The 20,360-nt window shown below is 28.7% G+C and overlaps 1 protein-coding gene and 1 long non-coding RNA gene across 2 annotated transcripts in view; one reads left to right on the top strand and one right to left on the bottom strand.

The window, feature by feature from the left end:
* LOC129962501 (neurensin-1-like) overlaps nt 1-20,360 on the top strand; it is a 161,443-nt gene that overhangs the window by 79,003 nt on the left and 62,080 nt on the right. The gene's annotated exons all lie outside the window — the stretch shown is intronic.
* Nucleotides 5,089-20,360, bottom strand: part of LOC129962503 (uncharacterized) — a 29,921-nt gene continuing 14,649 nt past the window's right edge. Inside the window, exon 3 of the long non-coding RNA XR_008783918.1 lies at nt 5,089-5,208. This is a non-coding gene — a long non-coding RNA (uncharacterized LOC129962503). The remainder of the gene's footprint in view (nt 5,209-20,360) is intronic.

Below are 20,360 nucleotides of genomic sequence, written 5' to 3'. Positions count from 1 at the left end.
GGAATCAATATTGGAATTTCCTGATCAGTATCATAATTTTCAATATTAGAACCTATTAAGTATCTTGTAGGAGGATAAGGAACTGAACAAACAAATGAAATATAGAAAAATGTAAGTTTGAATTTATGGCATGCTCAGTTGCGTTTGTAACATGATTGGGACCTAAAATGTACTGATTACATTAATAATGTTTAAAGTGCATCTTATATTTTGGAATTGAAGAATTTGGTTAGAAATGAGTTAAATAATTTGTAAACATATCTTGGTATTTAATATTCAAATTTTTAATTCCTTTTGTTCATAAATCCAAACATTTTAATTTCCTCAAATGTTATTTTCCCAACAGAATTTGTGTTTCGATAAATAATTCTGTGTCTAGTTAAAAATCTTACATTGAATTCTTTTTAAATTCTCGATATGATGATATATTGAAATTTGATCATAACATTTAATTACTTTCTTTTAAAGAATAATTCTTTTAATTGGTTTGGAAAATGAATCTCTAAAACATATAACAATTAAATATTTCTTTTGCATCCAAGAGAAACTGCATTCTTTTATTGAGTTGATCATGAATTTACTTACAGGAAATATATTTCTAAACACTAATGGTGTTGTTTATGTAGTGTTTAAGATTCCTCTCCACAATTCCATTTTTAAATAAATTTCCTTTATTTGGCAAGAATGTCTTCATTGGCGGATTCTTTTAAACAGTTAACAAAACAGCAACAGTTCTGTTTTCCTTTGCGAGGATCGAATGCCTAACAGCCACAGCACAGAGATCACACCAAGCTCACTAAAAATAAACTTTCCTCCTTCCTCGCGTCCCAAACTCTTTCTGATCTCTTAGATTACTTACCACCGGGTTCACTGCACTCAAGTTTGCCATCTATTGGTATTTATTTATTTATTTATCTATCTATCTATTGGCGAAGAAGTTTAACTGCTTTCTATGTCTCAACTATCAAGTCATGCAATTTGCACCATCGAGGAACTGCAGTTTACCGTAATCATACCAATATCTCATTTTATAAAAACTATGCGAGAACTTTTAGCAAAAATCTACTTTAATATACTCCTTGAGCTTGTCGCCAGTATGTTAATCCAAAGAAGTTCACGGAATAGTTCTTCTAGCAACCCTATACATAGTATTGTTTACTTTGCTTGAACTCTTGAATATTGACTTTGGCGACTAACATTTTTGGTATCTTTGCCAATGTGAAGGGCACATTAAAATAGATTTCAACCCATTTTGTAAGGATCGGACATTAGCAGCATGAGCCGAATTCTTTAAACATAACGTCTGACGATAGCAGATACAGTGTGCATCATACCTAAATATAAGACAGAGCTCCGATATAATAGAGCCCTCGAACTATAGATTGTAGAGCATTCAACAAATAATTTAAACATAATATAAAAGCATATTATTTAAATATGTATAAAATTTAGGACAATTACTTTGTGATTAACTATCAACAATGTTGGCATTCCGCTACTATTTGAACTAATCAATACAGTGTATTTGAATTCATATTCATAGTACAATTATATATAAGAGAAGTATAATTTAACGATGGAATTGAATCAGCTTCAGTCTAATGCACATTAGATTGTATACAATATATATTATCAATTTGAACTAATCAATACAGTGTATTTGAATTCATATTCATAGTACAATTATATATAAGAGAAGTATAATTTAACGATGGAATTGAATCAGCTTCAGTCTAATGCACATTAGATTGTATACAATATATATTATCAATTTGAACTAATCAATACAATGTATTTGAATTCATATTCATAGTACAATTATATATAAGAGAAGTATAATTTAACGATGGAATTGAATCAGTTTCAGTCTAATGCACATTAGATTGTATACAATATATATTATCAATTTGAACTAATCAATACAGTGTATTTGAATTCATATTCATAGTACAATTATATATAAGAGAAGTATAATTTAACGATGGAATTGAATCAGCTTCAGTCTAATGCACATTAGATTGTATACAATATATATTATCAATTTGAACTAATCAATACAGTGTATTTGAATTCATATTCATAGTACAATTATATATAAGAGAAGTATAATTTAACGATGGAATTGAATCAGCTTCAGTCTAATGCACATTAGATTGTATACAATATATATTATCAATTTGAACTAATCAATACAGTGTATTTGAATTCATATTCATAGTACAATTATATATAAGAGAAGTATAATTTAACGATGGAATTGAATCAGTTTCAGTCTAATGCACATTAGATTGTATACAATATATATTATCAATTTGAACTAATCAATACAGTGTATTTGAATTCATATTCATAGTACAATTATATATAAGAGAAGTATAATTTAACGATGGAATTGAATCAGCTTCAGTCTAATGCACATTAGATTGTATACAATATATATTATCAATTTGAACTAATCAATACAGTGTATTTGAATTCATATTCATAGTACAATTATATATAAGAGAAGTATAATTTAACGATGGAATTGAATCAGCTTCAGTCTAATGCACATTAGATTGTATACAATATATATTATCAATTTGAACTAATCAATACAGTGTATTTGAATTCATATTCATAGTACAATTATATATAAGAGAAGTATAATTTAACGATGGAATTGAATCAGCTTCAGTCTAATGCACATTAGATTGTATACAATATATATTATCAATTTGAACTAATCAATACAGTGAATTTGAATTCATATTCATAGTACAATTATATATAAGAGAAGTATAATTTAACGATGGAATTGAATCAGCTTCAGTCTAATGCACATTAGATTGTATACAATATATATTATCAATTTGAACTAATCAATACAGTGTATTTGAATTCATATTCATAGTACAATTATATATAAGAGAAGTATAATTTAACGATGGAATTGAATCAGCTTCAGTCTAATGCACATTAGATTGTATACAATATATATTATCAATTTGAACTAATCAATACAGTGTATTTGAATTCATATTCATAGTACAATTATATATAAGAGAAGTATAATTTAACGATGGAATTGAATCAGTTTCAGTCTAATGCACATTAGATTGTATACAATATATATTATCAATTTGAACTAATCAATACAGTGTATTTGAATTCATATTCATAGTACAATTATATATAAGAGAAGTATAATTTAACGATGGAATTGAATCAGCTTCAGTCTAATGCACATTAGATTGTATACAATATATATTATCAATTTGAACTAATCAATACAGTGTATTTGAATTCATATTCATAGTACAATTATATATAAGAGAAGTATAATTTAACGATGGAATTGAATCAGCTTCAGTCTAATGCACATTAGATTGTATACAATATATATTATCAATTTGAACTAATCAATACAGTGTATTTGAATTCATATTCATAGTACAATTATATATAAGAGAAGTATAATTTAACGATGGAATTGAATCAGCTTCAGTCTAATGCACATTAGATTGTATACAATATATATTATCAATTTGAACTAATCAATACAGTGTATTTGAATTCATATTCATAGTACAATTATATATAAGAGAAGTATAATTTAACGATGGAATTGAATCAGCTTCAGTCTAATGCACATTAGATTGTATACAATATATATTATCAATTTGAACTACTCAATACAGTGTATTTGAATTCATATTCATAGTACAATTATATATAAGAGAAGTATAATTTAACGATGGAATTGAATCAGCTTCAGTCTAATGCACATTAGATTGTATACAATATATATTATCAATTTTAACTAATCAAAACAGTGTATTTGAATTCATATTCATAGTACAATTATATATAAGAGAAGTATAATTTAACGATGGAATTGAATCAGCTTCAGTCTAATGCACATTAGATTGTATACAATATATATTATCAATTTGAACTAATCAATACAGTGTATTTGAATTCATATTCATAGTACAATTATATATAAGAGAAGTATAATTTAACGATGGAATTGAATCAGCTTCAGTCTAATGCACATTAGATTGTATACAATATATATTATCAATTTGAACTAATCAATACAGTGTATTTGAATTCATATTCATAGTACAATTATATATAAGAGAAGTATAATTTAACGATGGAATTGAATCAGTTTCAGTCTAATGCACATTAGATTGTATACAATATATATTATCAATTTGAACTAATCAATACAGTGTATTTGAATTCATATTCATAGTACAATTATATATAAGAGAAGTATAATTTAACGATGGAATTGAATCAGCTTCAGTCTAATGCACATTAGATTGTATACAATATATATTATCAATTTGAACTAATCAATACAGTGTATTTGAATTCATATTCATAGTACAATTATATATAAGAGAAGCATAATTTAACGATGGAATTGAATCAGCTTCAGTCTAATGCACATTAGATTGTATACAATATATATTATCAATTTGAACTAATCAATACAGTGTATTTGAATTCATATTCATAGTACAATTATATATAAGAGAAGTATAATTTAACGATGGAATTGAATCAGTTTCAGTCTAATGCACATTAGATTGTATACAATATATATTATCAATTTGAACTAATCAATACAGTGTATTTGAATTCATATTCATAGTACAATTATATATAAGAGAAGTATAATTTAACGATGGAATTGAATCAGCTTCAGTCTAATGCACATTAGATTGTATACAATATATATTATCAATTTGAACTAATCAATACAGTGTATTTGAATTCATATTCATAGTACAATTATATATAAGAGAAGTATAATTTAACGATGGAATTGAATCAGCTTCAGTCTAATGCACATTAGATTGTATACAATATATATTATCAATTTTGAGGAAGTCTGGGTGATGGAAATAATCCCAATTATTGAATTGTTGTAATTTAATTGATATAAATATTTTACAAATTTGAAGCTAGAATATGAAATAAAAATAAAGTACAAATGTAAGAGAATAAAAATAAAACTCTTCATCGTTATTTAAGTTAAGTTTTTTCTAAGAAGTGTGTATTCTTCGCAACTCATTGTCTTACATCGAGTCTGGCTTCTAACTCACTAACCGTAGACGAGTTCGGCAATGTCGTTGGTAAATAGGGAGGAAAGTCTCTCCAATCAGAACGCCAGTCTGTCATCACAGAAGTGGAAACATGTTTCTATGTTATCTTGCAAGAAAAACATGCAAATTATGTCATTAATAAAGTATATTCAAAATTTTATTTTCAATGTTGTTTTTTCTATAGCATATCTAGTATTTCTAATAAGTTTATTCGCTTTTGTCTAAGTTGTAAAATTATCTAAATATTTATGGAACCCTATAATCTAAATTAGATGTTTTTAATATATATATATATATATATATATATATATATATATATATATATATATATATATATATATATATATATATATATATATATATATTCTTTATAGTAATTACTTTTACTTTTCAGAACCAACATTTTGTTATATGTTTTTATTTTCTTGAAATTCAATTGATAATCTTTCTGTAAATCTATTAAAATTGCTTTCTTTTCTTAAACTGACTGTGATGATGCGTAGGTCTTTTATTCTTTTTTATATTTCAAGCGTTTTCTTATATTTACCTCAACTTCTCAGTTAAGTATTACTTCTTATTGTGAAATTATGAAATCGTTACTTGTTACTTTGAAATGACAGTTTGATATTGTACATTTTTTGGTATTATTCTGCGTTTATTCTATGGCTATACAAAAAAAAAAATTCGAGAAGTCAAAGAGATATATATCTTTGAAAGGTAAGGATTAGGATCTGGCATTTACACAATAAAACTCAAGAATCCAATAACTTCAATTGTTTGAGTTTACTTTTCTTTTTTAAAAAACTTATCTGTAATATGAAAAAATAAAAGGCAAAGATAGGGATTTGCGGAGACTCTTATCCTTATCTTATTATCTTGTCAAAAAACCGATAAGGCTTTATTAAAAGAAAAAAAAAGATCAAGAAACGTTCTTTAAATCAAATTTTTAAAAAACCTCAAAATTTTCTTTATTCCGGATAACGTCTTTTCAATTGCAGGAAAAAAATAATGCAAATTTTTATTCTATAGATTTCTATACTCGGCATTATAAAGAAAGTAAATTTTATAGTTATCATCACGAATAAAACAGTTTTTTATAAGGAAATTGAAACTAAGAATTCCGTTTTCATTAGATTAGTAGATTTTTAAATAATTATAAAACACTACTTTATGTATAGTAATGCTCATAAATTATAAATGAGCTCCAATAAATAAGCTTCAGTCTATACATTATAAATAAGCTTTTCCTAAATCAAAGTAAATAGTGTGTGGCCAAAGCGAATTTATATAATAATCACGCATGGAAAGCAAGTTTTATGAATTTATATGTCTATTAATAATAAAGATGAATGCGTTGATACAGGCGGGATCGTTTGACCTAGAGTTGACCTTGCTGCATATATATTTTGGAATGTAGAAATGTTCATGCTACAAAATTTTTTAAAAATATTTTAATTGGTTATTAAGTGAAATTTTTGTATTTTTCACGATAATTCCATAAATTCTTACAGCGCAAAGATTATTTTTACAGCGTCTTAGAATACTAAATATATTTTAATCATATCAATTTATTAACCATGAAAATTTATGTTATATTTTGAAAATTTTAAAATATATTTCGCTTTATTTTGTATCGTTTGAAATTGTTATCCTGAAATTCAAACTGCTTTCGTTGAGTGAATAAATATTTAAATGTGAGAAATGTTTTCTATAATAATGTCAAAAGTTATCCTGGAAAAATTCCAAAATTTCCTTTCCGAATTTTTAATTAAAATTGTAAATAATATCTCAAAAGAATTAGACCGAATTGTACATTCACATTGTCCTACATATATATGAGCTCAGTTCGTTCACTCTAAGACAAACGGTCACACCTGTTGGAGGAAAACACATTCATCTTTATTATTAAATAGCCTTAAGCATGCTCCATTAAGCATTTTTAAGAGCTATTTGTGAAACTCTCTTTCTTATGAAAATCAAACAGATTACAAATTCGTAACAATATGCTATAGATATCAAAAAATAATACAATTGTACCAGGCTTGGTTTAAAAATTGCTTTTAAGAAATTATATTTAAGGTTCAATTGCGTGATATTTCTCATTAAAGTGAGACATTTTCAAATATACGTGAAATAACTTTTTAAGTGAAACAAAAATAAAACAAACAAGCTTATGAAAAAAAATTTAAAATATGTAGGACAAACGCTGTTGCACCATCATCAATTATATGTGCGAAGTTAAATAATAAATATACTGGATAAAAATACGAAGCACTGGAGACTAGAGAAGAGAGATAATCATACCCTACGAAAGTGGTCTGAGAATTCTATTTTTTGTAATCTACATAATCAAAAATAATACATACTCGGAACATGCTTGAACCGTGGCAGATGCTACTGAAATCATAAATAATGATTACACGAATTTAAACAGATATTGGGCATAAGTAAATAGAGGGAGGAGTAAATTTGAGTAATGGACTAAGCTTAGATGCTCAATATATTTGAAAAATCCTCCATGAAATGCAGAAAAAGGACCTTCGTCTGAATGAAAAATATGCATGTAAAACAAAACAATGAGAAGAAAAGAAACTCGCCGAATCCAATTAATATCTATTATCAAATTTTCTCAGTGGAGAAAAGTAGAAATAATATACTGTCGTAAACTGAAAAAAGGGGGATTCTTAATTGTTTTTCTATCCATAAATTTATTCACGTTAATACATTTATTACGTTTTTCGTAAAATTTCATGCGCATATTGTTCAAGTTTTTTTCCCTGTCAAATGTGTTGTAAGCAACTTGATGTTTCTGTTTCCCTAATTATAGAAATTAGTTTTAGTTTTTCTCGTTTATTATGTTTGTAATTTTATGAAAAATTATACATAAACAGAGCAAATTTTTTCTTAAAATACACTTTCATTAATTTTTATGGCATACATTTAATATGTCATAGCATGTATTTATAAATAAATATTTCCCATAATGATCCTTGCACCTAAATTTCAATAAAAATAAATTCTAATGCAACCTAAGGACCACAAACAACATAAATACAAACTCAGGCATATGTGCATCGATATAAATTTATACATATATTAAATATCTCATTGATAAACCAGTGTTTAGTAATTAAGGCTAACTATGATAACTATTATATTAGAATTATATTCCTTAAATATACATTTTCGAAATATTTTTGCTCAATTTAGTAGGATCAAGCTGACGATAAAGACTGAAATCTCACATTTATTTATGGATAAGTTTAATACTAATAATCTGTACTAATAATAAGAGTGTGTGTGTGTTTGTTTGTGTGTGTGTTTTGCTGTACTATGTGTGTGTGTGTGTTTTGCTGTACTATGTGTGTGTGTGTGTTTTGCTGTACTATGTGTGTGTGTGTGTTTTGCTGTACTATAGGTAAAAGCGTTTGACATAGAGCTACTATATTTAATAGATGAAAACTCGGAAGGTGAAAATGTAAGGCTTTTTTGAAATTTGTTATATTTTAAATAACCATTTGTTTTTATCTCTCATAAATTCAGAAAAATTTATATACACAACTAATTTTTGCATCATTTTAAAGCTCAAAAAGAGAATTCATATCAATTATATCAATTTAGATAGGAAAAATTTTCCTTAATTTGACAGTTTACTTTAAATATGTTTTAGCTTAATATTCAGCAATATCTTTTCATTATTGAAAACTAAGGAAGAGAGATTCAGCTTATTATTATTATTTTTTTTCCCATAAGAGTTTACAAAAATAAAAAAAATAAAAAATGGAATTTTCATTACTCCAAAAAACAATGTTAAATTTGGCATAAATTTACCAGACATTTTTCTAATGGTGTAGGCAGTAAGCAATTTCATGCGCACATTTAGCAGAACATGTGAAAGAACAATAAAAAACGCGACGTTGTTGTCAATCGCAATTTGATGTATAATTCTCGTATAATATTTACAATATTATTAAATATTGTTTGATGTAATAGCTTACAAGTTTGTGCAACAGACTTTGAAATCTGAAAAGTTAATTACCCTTTAAAAATTTTACTTTTGTTTTATAAAAATATCTTTTTCTGAGCACAACATAATTACTTATCACATTCAAGCGAATAATCCTTTTTGGAACGATTCGGAAAGTGCGATTTTTCCTACCCCTGATAAATATGCTGTAGCGACGTAGACAGGCGACAGTTGGGAGCTTCAGTTGGATTTAACCTAATTTTCTTTTTCTTACTTAATATGTCATGCCTTCTTCTCCCGAGGGAGCGATTTCTATCCGAGTAAAAAAAAAAAAAAAGTAGTTTCAGATCATATCTCTCTCTCTCTCTCTTTTTTTTTTTTTTTTTCTTTTTTTTTGCAGAAATTCACATTATGCTGAAAATTTAGGAAATTGCTCAGTTGTTTTACAATAAACATACACATTAAACGTATTGCAAATAGTTACGTCATGCCCTAGGCTTTTTGAGTCTCGGAAAGATGAAAAACAAAACGGATAAGAGCGTGAGATTCTTCAAGGATTCAAATTTCAGAAAAAGGTGATATTACTTTATGACAAAAAGTGAAAGGATAAATTCTATAATTTAATTTTTTATGAACCGATTTCGTAACCGGTAGGTTCATTAAAATTCAAAGATGGAAAAAATTTCAATTGAATATTTAGTATATTATGGTTTTCTCAACAAAATATCTTTTAATTTCAAATTTTGATCTTACTATATATAAATTACGTGTCACGTTGTTTGTCCGCGATGGACTCCTAAACTACTTAACCGATTTTAATCAAATTTGCACACCGTGTGCAGTTTGATCTAACTTAAAAGATAGGATAGCCCTTTTTTGAATTTTTAATTAGAATTTTAATTATTAATTAAAAACTAACTTTCCCGCCAAAAAAATCTTTTCATTTTCCCCACCGCCAAATGAATACGGCTTCAGTTTTTTTCCCCAACAGTCATGAGGCTAGGCTTAAGATTTTTCGGCTGCTTATTTGAAACGATTCTATTTATTTTCTTAATGTTTGATGCATTTAAAATTAAACATTGTTAATGAATCGATCTTTCAGATTCATTCTTAAGTACTTTTGAATTAAAATAAAACAGAATAAAGGAAATTTAAAATTTCTAATCTGCATAGCATTACCCCAACTGGCGTAGAAAAACTCACGCATTTGCGTTACCGTAACTGGGGTTGAAAATTCAAGCATGTGCATTGTGTTCTGATTGTTGACATGACAGCCATTATCAACCGATGATTTAAATTATTTTTAGGTTAGTTGCATGTTTTTGTAATTAAATTGTATTTATGTTAGTTATATATTTTTTGTATATGCTTATAGTTTTAAGTACATCGTTTTTTAAGTAGTTTTTTTTAACCTGTTTTCAACCGATTATTTTAAACGATTCGTTTTATTTTCTGAGTATTTGATGCATTTAAAATGAAACATTGTTAATGAATCGATCTGTTCATGATGAATCTGAGAAAATTTTGTTGACAAATTCTTGAGAGATTACATAAATTAAGAAAGATATTCTTTAGTGCCCATAAAGTTTAAACTCTCAGTGACTCTATTATTATTAATCATATTATTAAAAAAATGCTTTGTTTCAGTAAAAAATATTATTATATTAATTGCAGATTAATCCTTTCCACTTTAATTTATAGTATAAATTCTACGGGAACTAACAGAAAATTAGAGAGATATATATTACGTTATGACTGAAGGCGTTTATAATATTATGAGTGAATTATATGACTATCAAAATTTGAAGTTTAAAATATTTTGATGAAGAAGCTATTAAAGTAGGAATTGCATAAAATATTTAATTATTAAAATTTTAACGAACATTAAGATTGGCGAACCGGCTGGTCGCCAAAGGCGGCTAGTAGACATATAAATTTTACTGCTTCAAAAGCCTTATAGGCCGTTCTATTCTTTGTGCTATACATTCATCATCCCATTCCTCGTACAACCTTCCAAACTGACCAGGGGCAATGTCTAGGAATGGGAATGTGACGTGGAATATAAATAGTATTTGTAAATTAAAAAATTGTATTGAAGTACGATGTAAAAAAAAATTATAATAGTTATGAATTCTTATTTTAAAAAACTATGCTTCGAAGTTTGAAAAAGATTATGCATTGCTAGATGAACAAAAAGATTGAAATACAAACTCTCTTATATGTCTTCTTTTCCAAAAGACGTTTGCAAATTCTAAAAATAAAGTTAACCCATTTAGGCTTTAACAACATACTGGTAAAACAAAACATAAAACCATACAATATTTCGAATGTTTAACTAAATATTATTTATTAGTTTTCTTTTCAAGTTTCACAACGTATATCTTTATAGAAGGCTTATAAATAAATAAAAATGAACGCTGAAAAAACTTTATATTTTAACTTTATTATTTATAAAATATATTATTATGGGAAAATTGTGCCATATAGGATTTATTCTAATGTAATAATCCGTAGAATGATTAATTATTTATATTTACGGAAAATCACAATTAATAAAGAAATGTTTAAAAAATATTTCCTAATAAATTTTATCATAATGCAAATTGCTGGAAAGATCATCAAAATTAGAAAGAGTGGTAAAGAGGAAGAAACATTTCTGTAATGGTGTGTGTATCTTAAAATAGGTAGCTTATTTGCTAGCAGATGGTGTAATTACCTATAATTAAACTTGAGGTTAATTATGCAAACCTTGATTTGCATAATTAACTTGGGGATTTATTATACAAACTGCTGAATAAGTCGAGATGGATATTTTGTAGCGTTGACAGGATCACCAAATGTTTCATGTTAGAATTTTGTTTCTTGTACTAGGATATCTGATATATTACACGTGTGATAATGCCTCTGACGTATTGTAAAATCTCGTCGCGACATTGTATTTCACTGCTGGAAATCAGGAACTTCTCTGGTTTATTACGAAATATGTGGTTATTTCTAATACAATTATGTGAAGTTGTGTTGGTGGTTGGTTATTTTAGTGCATTTGTTGTAAAAATCATTGATCCTTTCGGTGAAAACTTCTTCGCCCTTTTTTTTTTTATCATGTGAGAATATGAGGTTGTTTATATTTGGGGTGTTTGAAGTCTCGAAATACACGGGCAGATTGTTGGCTATTTATCGCTTTTAAAGACATCCATTTTTCGATTTTAGAATTATTAGAAAATTTTATAGAAGGTTGTAACATTTGTGAGTTATCGGCTACAAAAAGTTACAAGTTGGTGCGAGTGTCCGCCATATACCCGATTTTCCTGTCTGGCTAATAAAGCGCAGGGTGTAAGAAGTTATCGCCAGAAGAAGCGCAAAGAAGAAAACGGGAATCAGCACAAAACAGCGAGGCAAGGTATCGAAAAGTATATATATTATATTGGTAATAATAATATTTTTTAAATTTTTTTTTTTTTTTTTTTTTTTTTTTGCTGAGAAAAAAAGTTTTGGAGCTCGAAAATTTTTGAAATGAAAATAATAATAAACTCTTTTCTTAATATTGATGCATGCGTAATCTGATGGTCACGTGATTATTTCACATGGATTTAAGCTGTTTAATGACATAATTAAAACAAATAACGACAAAAATAATAATGTTCTCGCATGATAACTTGAAATTTTCAATAGCAGATTTCAATATTATTATTATTATTATTGAAAGGAATAAATTGTATATTTTAGTAGCAAAGGCAATCATCCCATAATGCCAGAGAATCAGATCAGAGTTAAATTTTAACCATATATATATATATATATATATATATATAATATATTCATTTATTAACAGGGCTTAAATATGGCGTTTCAATACACATATGACAAAAGGAAGAAAATAAAATTAGTGTTGATTTGGTTATCTCTGCCAGGCTATAAATTTAAATTTTTGTCAAATTCTTGCATGCTATAAAGTATTTCATGTTTATCCCGAAACCAACAAGATGCGATAACGAACTTTTAGAAATTTTAAATAATATATGATTAACAAATGACGCTTTTGTATTATTCCTAATTTCTTAAAATATTATATTTAGTCGATATTTTGAAAACGTCTATCACTCTTTAAACATATTGCATTTACATTCCAACCTCATGAATATATATTAAAATCTGTTTGTTACGAAACTGATAAAAATTCCAAATGCAGTAGATTCACATTAAGTGTGAGAAGAGAGAATGTTCTTCTTAAATATTGCTTATTCATCAAAGGAACATCTTTCAGACATTAATTTTAATCTGCAATAGAATTTCCAGAAACACAGATTTAAGAGAAGGCATGCGTCTTTTCTTTATGTAATTACTCAAAAGACAAATACGTCTAGATAATTATCTGTATAATTTATTCGATTGTTACAAGTACTTCAAAAACACTCGTGACGGAGAATATATTCTAGAATATGTGAGTGATTAGAAATTAATTAATAATATATCAGAATAATAATTTTTTTCAAAGTTTTATAAAAAAATTTAAGATTTTTTTTAAAGTTACCATTGGGAGCATAATTAAAAAAATTGAAATCTGCTGTCACAAATTTCATGTTATTATGGGAAAACATAATTTTTTTAAAGTCATGTAGTGTCAATATGACAGAAAAACACCATCTGTTCTCACATGACTCATATTTCGCAAAAGCCAGCATTTAGAAAAACGTTTTTTTTTTTTTTTCCATCTCAAAATCTTTCCAGCTCCAAATCTTTTTTCCCAGCTAGAAAAATTGAAAATTTTAAAAAATTATCTATCTATTTATACCTATCTATCTAATTTTCGATACCTCCCCTAGCTATTTCACGTTCATTCCCATTTTCTTGTTTGGGCTTCTTCGGGTGATAACTTCTTGCGGCTCTGCCCTTTATTGGTCAGATAGGAGAATCGGGTACATAACTGACATTCGAGCTGAATTGTAACCTTTTGTTAGCGATAAGTCGCCAAATATAACAACTTCTTTATCATTTTCTAATAAACCTAAAAGCGATAAGTCGCCAAATATAACAACTTCTTTATCATTTTCTAATAAACCTAAAAGCGATAAGTCGCCAATTTTCTGCCCGTACATTTTGTGGCTTCAAAAGGCTCAAATCAAAACAACATCATGCTCTCACATGATAATATTCAGAACAAAATATTTTGGAAAATATCCTATTTTTCCGTAATTAAAATGTAATAAAAGAAATGAAACGTCGAAGTGAAACAGAAAGATATTTTATTTCCTAAAATCATTCATTGTTTAAATGGATATTTTAATTATCTTGACTAAAAATGGACATTTTTTATATTTTGTTGCATGTAAGGGATGAATGAATGATTCTTTTCTTCCCACTTACAAAGTATTTCGAATTAAATGAGTCAGTATTTTGTAATATAGCTTGTAAACGTTGCTTGATTTATTTCAAATCCTTCAATCAAATATATATGTTTTTTATTTCTTAAAATGGTACTTCTCGAATTGGTTATTAATGCGAAATTTGAAACTGCAATACATAAAATTTCTTCATTTAACCCATCTTATTAAATAACTTTATTATATCCTTCTTAACTAAAAAGAAGAAATATTTTTTGTTTAACTGTTTAAATATAATTTTAAAGTCGCAAATAACCTTTTTCTTAATATATTTAAAATATTACTTTAAAACGTCTTATGTTTCTTTTTGTTAATTTTATTATTTTCCCCATTTCAAATAAAAATTTCGTTTTATTTCACTCACATAATAAAGTCGTTGTTTTAATACGTTCTTAAGTATATTTACATTTTTACACTTTAATAAAGATTAAATTAAATAAATTTTTCTTCTAACATTTAAGTCGGCAAAAAAATTAATCTCGTATGAAAACGTATTTATTTAAATAAGCGGATGAGTTGAATTTTCGAATGCTTTTGTTTCTATTTTGAAAGGAAACAAAATTAGATTTTGTACTTTAAAAGCAAATTGCGTGGGCCTCTAATTAATTTAACCATTAATATATACTTCTATTTGCATTTATAATAGGTTTACTGTTATCTTACTTATTTATATTATCAAATATATGATTTGATGTAAACACAAGGCGTTACCGCATCTTGCTTAAGAAACCAGAATTATATGAATGGACGGGTGTTGCAAAAGCATTAACTAAAACTGAGAGTGGATTTCTAACTCTTACAACAGGTCGTGGTCCAGTGCAGGAGGTACATTCCGTCATCAGTGTGGAGATAACTTAAACATATCATTGCTTTACCCAATAGTAAAGCAATAATCTGCTCATATGGCAATTTGTAAATGTACTTGTGTAATTATTGACGGGAGATAGTTTTCAATACTTGCTTTCTGTTTCATAGTAATTCTTATGGTAATAAAATGTTTATTAGTTTCAAAATCTCATCATTATATGTATTTAATACATGATTAATTTAACCTTTGTTAGCTAAATTTATCGCATTTGTTCTGATTAAAGGATTTTTGAATAGTTTTTAGTCACCTGATTCTCGCGGAATTTTGTACTTTTCTATAACAGCCCTCAAAAATTCTTTTGTTTTAATTTTCTGTGAGTTTTCCCGATGAATTCCCTATTGTTTATTAACTCATCATTTACTATTGCCCCCTTATTTTGTGGTCACTTGTTTACTTGCTTGCAGATGAAGTATATAAAGTATTGTTACGGAATTTCCCGGGGTTCGTTTGGATAGTGGAAGTTATATGGTGTGAAAAACGCTCAATCACCAGGTGGCAGTAGAAAATAAAACAACGACGTTTATTTACACGAAGACACACAGGTCAGCACAAAGACGACAACTACATACAGCACAGAAGACGATTATCTTCAGCCGAGACGTGCAGCAACAACAACAGCTCGACTCCGTCGCTGCTCCGCTAGTCCCTGGAAGACCAGATCTTCACCGTCGATTTCCACTGGTCCACGACGACCAATTCACCACGACGACTCTGGTTCACTACTACTCTGCTCTGCTCTGTCGCTTCCGACTTCTCCTCAATTCACCACTGCCCGGCAGCTGCGGGTGCTTCCTTTTATAGGTCTCAGGAGGCGGGGCTAGAAGCCTCTCAACCAATCAGGAACGTTCGTGGCGTATCTCGGTTCCTACTGGACGGATCGGGAAAACTCGATGTTTAGGGTATAATCTATTTTGGCGCCAAAGTCGCCAAGTCACCAAATGGTCGCCAAGTTTGTCGCCAAGCTCTGGGACCTCCCATGGAACCAACTATGCTGGAATGCCGCATCGCAGATTCGTAACAGTGTATAATCATTTAATCATGAAGTATATAATCATTGAAAGATTGGAATTCACGACTTTAACAGATCTCCACGTTTCAGACTATCCTGAGTTCGAAAAACGCATTTTTAGCCTTATATATGTCTGTCTGTGAACACCAAAAGCTATGAGCAGGAAGAATTATATTTGGTATGTGGACTTTTTTTCTGACTTTCTAAATTTCTATCAAATTTTGAACGAAATCTTTTAGTCTGTTTATCTTTTCAAATCAAGAGATGGGTGCAAAAGAGCAAATAGCTTTATGCATAGAATTTGGTACATATGTTTAACATTTGAAGCGAAGATACGAATCAACTTTTGAACCCATTTCGTTTATGGACTAAATGTTGCTTTATGCATTCGCATGCAAAAGCAACATGTAAACGCGAGTACTCGAAATGCAATGGTTTTGATAAATAAAATTTTGTGTGCGATTTTGTAATTTAAATTGTAATTCTCTGACAAATTCATGTTTCCATTAGGTTGGAAGAAAGGCATGCTGTATGCATGTCCGTTTTTCCCTCTTATACTGTAAAGCGCAAAATGAATGTGCGTATTTCTGAAAATAAAATTCTGAGCACTCTTGGCGATCACGGCCTTCTTTAAGGTTTGTAATTTTTGTGGAGCGATAACACCCCTAATACAATATATGCAAAAAAGTATAGGAAAGACTGCTCAGACTGCTTCTTTTTCATTTCTACCTAAGCAGTGGAACTTAAGCTTTGATCGTTGCACCTAAAATCCGGATTATAAAACTTATTAACTCATTAAAATCATTTTAAATTTAAATTAATCATTTATCTATAGCTAAGAATTTTTAAACAGTATCACCGTTTATATTTTATTACCGCTATCATAATATAAGATTTTTTTAAAAAAAATATCACGCAATTTTGACATAAAAGGGTTTGATGACTTACTCATTCAATAAAAAAAAATTTCAATTACTTTTTCGTATATGTAGTATAGAGAAAGTGTAGCAAGAGAAATAGTCAAAAAATTCGAACTCGAGATTTTGACAAATGTTTGCTTTCCAAACCTCGCTGAGTTCGAAAAACACTTTCTAGAAATTTTAAAATGCCCTGTCTGTCTATCTGTGAAAAAGATAACTAAAAAACGTTTTGATCTAGATGGATGAAATATGTTATACTGTCTTTCTTTATACCAAATAAGTAGGTTTTTATCAAATTTTGTCTGTCCGACCGTTCGAATATAATTTAACCCAATAACTACGAAACGAAGAGAGATAGATAGATCAAATTTAGTACACATATTAAATATTTACAGTCTAGGCGCCTTTAAAATTTTAAGCCAAATGCAACAACGGGCTGATTGTCTGTCTGTTTGTACTTTCAAAAATATGTAAATGTGATAACTCAAAGGCGCAATGACATAAATATATTAAATTTGGTATGAAATTTTTGTGGCTTCAAGCGTAGTTCTGTGTCAAATTTTTGTTTAAATCGATTAGGAAACACGTGTCTAAAACACAAATTATATTTTTGGTTACTATTAACCGCATGTCACGAATTAATCGCCTAATAACTAGCCAAGGATTACTCGGTAGTTTCAGTACAACTATCAAATTCACGCCAAAGGTGAATATTTCGTAACTATTGTACGCCAATGCCATGGAAGGTGTACTCGCCTAATAACTAGCCAAGGATTACTCGGTAGTTTCAGAACAACTATCAAATTCACGCCAAAGGTGAATATTTCGTAACTATTGTACGCCAATGCCATGGAAGGTGTACTCGCCTAATAACTAGCCAAGGATTACTCGGTAGTTTCAGAACAACTATCAAATTCACGCCAAAGGTGAATATTTTGTAACTATTGTACGCCAATGCCATGGAAGGTGTACTCGCCTAATAACTAGCCAAGGATTACTCGGTAGTTTCAGAACAACTATCAAATTCATGCCAAAGGTGAATATTTCGTAACTATTGTACGCCAATGCCATGGAAGGTGTACTCGCCTAATAACTAGCCAAGGATTACTCGGTAGTTTCAGTACAACTATCAAACTCACGCCAAAGGTGAATATTTCGTAACTATTGTACGCCAATGCCATGGAAGGTATACTTTGGGATAACACCTTCATTAGAAACTATGCGAGGAAGTATAGGGCAGACCACTCCAGCTGATTGAATTAAGAAAATCGTATTTTGATTTCAGTTATTAATTTTATATTTTATTAATTTATTTCTTAATAAATTCTTTACTTTTATTGCGATCCTTGAAAAGTGAGAATTCAGAATATTTTTATCTTATAAGATTTATCAAAAGTCTTTCTTATTTATAAAAAAAAAAAAAAAAAAAAAAAAAAAACTTTTCCTTATTTTATCTACATATATCCTTTTCTCAATAATTTTAATTCTGCGAAAAGAAAGAATTTCCCATTCTTTAGTACTCTAACAATATAATACTTTTCCTTATTTACTTTTTTATATGTTTTTCTTTACATCTCTTTATCTTCTTTTTAATACTTTTATTTTTGCGAAAAGACATACCAGTTTCGAAGAACTCCACTTTCTTTATTATTCTAAGACGATAAATTTAGAACTCATTTTACTCGCTTGCATCCCATATTCGATCATAACTTTGGAAATAAAAGGAGTCAGCTCATCTGGGGCAAGAGCTGCTTTAAGAGTTGATTCATGATTTCACCGCCTGGGTTAATTAAAGAAGTGAAACGCGAACAAGTATGCTCAGGAGATTACCGAGTCTCTACGGATGATCAAATTCGTTTACACTACGTCAGCGCGGCCATCTTGACTGCACCTCGCGGAATTACACTGTGCCATCCATCAACTGAGTTTTCTCCAATTCAAAAGGACTTAGAGTGCCAGTGTAATCTGTTAAGTAAGCAGTTGTTTCATCCATCTCGAAATATTCCTGCAGCGTCTTGAAATGTCTCCAGTGTAGATGTTTGAAAGATTTATTATGAAATGAAGTAATTTAGTAATATTTTGGTGATGGAATAGTTGAGATGCCATTTTGTAATTTTAAATCTATTTACTGATATAAAGCGTTTGTTTTAATGGGTTTATTTCTAAGACAATTGAGTCATATTTATATTGAGTTTTAATTAAAAGATGATGGTATAAACAGTCAGAGTTGAAAGAAGTTTCACAATTTCAATATGTGTGTGTGTGTGTGTGTGTGTGTGTGTGTGTGTGTGTGTGTGTGTGTGTGTGTGTGTGTGTGTGTGTGTGTGTGTGTAAAAGAATGATTTAAATAACTACATTTAGTTCCGAGTATGGATGCTCACTGTATATGAAGGGTACCCAAATTTAACGCAAGATTTGCATGTGCCATTTGTGCAATAAAATTTTGGAAACCCTATAAAAAGTCATTTGACAGCTGATAGTTTAGGGTTAGTAAAATGGAGCATTTCACGATAGAATAACGTGTTAATGCAAGATTGGAATTAAATAAAAAATACATTTTTTTTCTTTAAATTGTTATATTTTTCCTGAATCGTAAAGTACACAGGATAGAGCTATGTATGGAATAATACACAGAGAAAAACCTCCAAGGCACATACTATTTTTAAATACATACGAAAGTATTGGCACATACATACTATTTGGTCGAAATTTCCCATGACCATTTTGCATAAATGTGGCTGAATTTCGTTGGTGCAGCGTGAATTTCCTTTTTCAATGCACACGTGGTTGTGGATTTTTTGGCATAGACCTTTGACTTCATATAATTCAAAATAATAATATAAATAATATTGTTAAATCGCATGATCTTGGGGGCCGATTCTCAAATTTTTGAAAAACTTTCTGCTAAACTGGCTGTTAAACTTTCATCATTTTTGAAATATTGTTCAACAGTAAAAAACCCGTTGTTTTGTCGTGCAAAGATCCATTTTTACTTAACCTATACAATCAGTTGTGAGATGGTTTTTTTGATAAGTCTGCCAATGTTTTACTGCAAGAAGGATGGCAAATTCAAATCTTTCATTAATTTTGGGACATCCTGTATATAGAAATGG

Source organism: Argiope bruennichi, chromosome 3, assembly GCF_947563725.1.
Source record: "Argiope bruennichi chromosome 3, qqArgBrue1.1, whole genome shotgun sequence".
In the NCBI taxonomy this organism is placed as follows: domain Eukaryota; kingdom Metazoa; phylum Arthropoda; class Arachnida; order Araneae; family Araneidae; genus Argiope; species Argiope bruennichi.
Note: the sequence above shows the minus strand (reverse complement) of the source record. Positions and strands in the feature narration are given on the sequence as shown.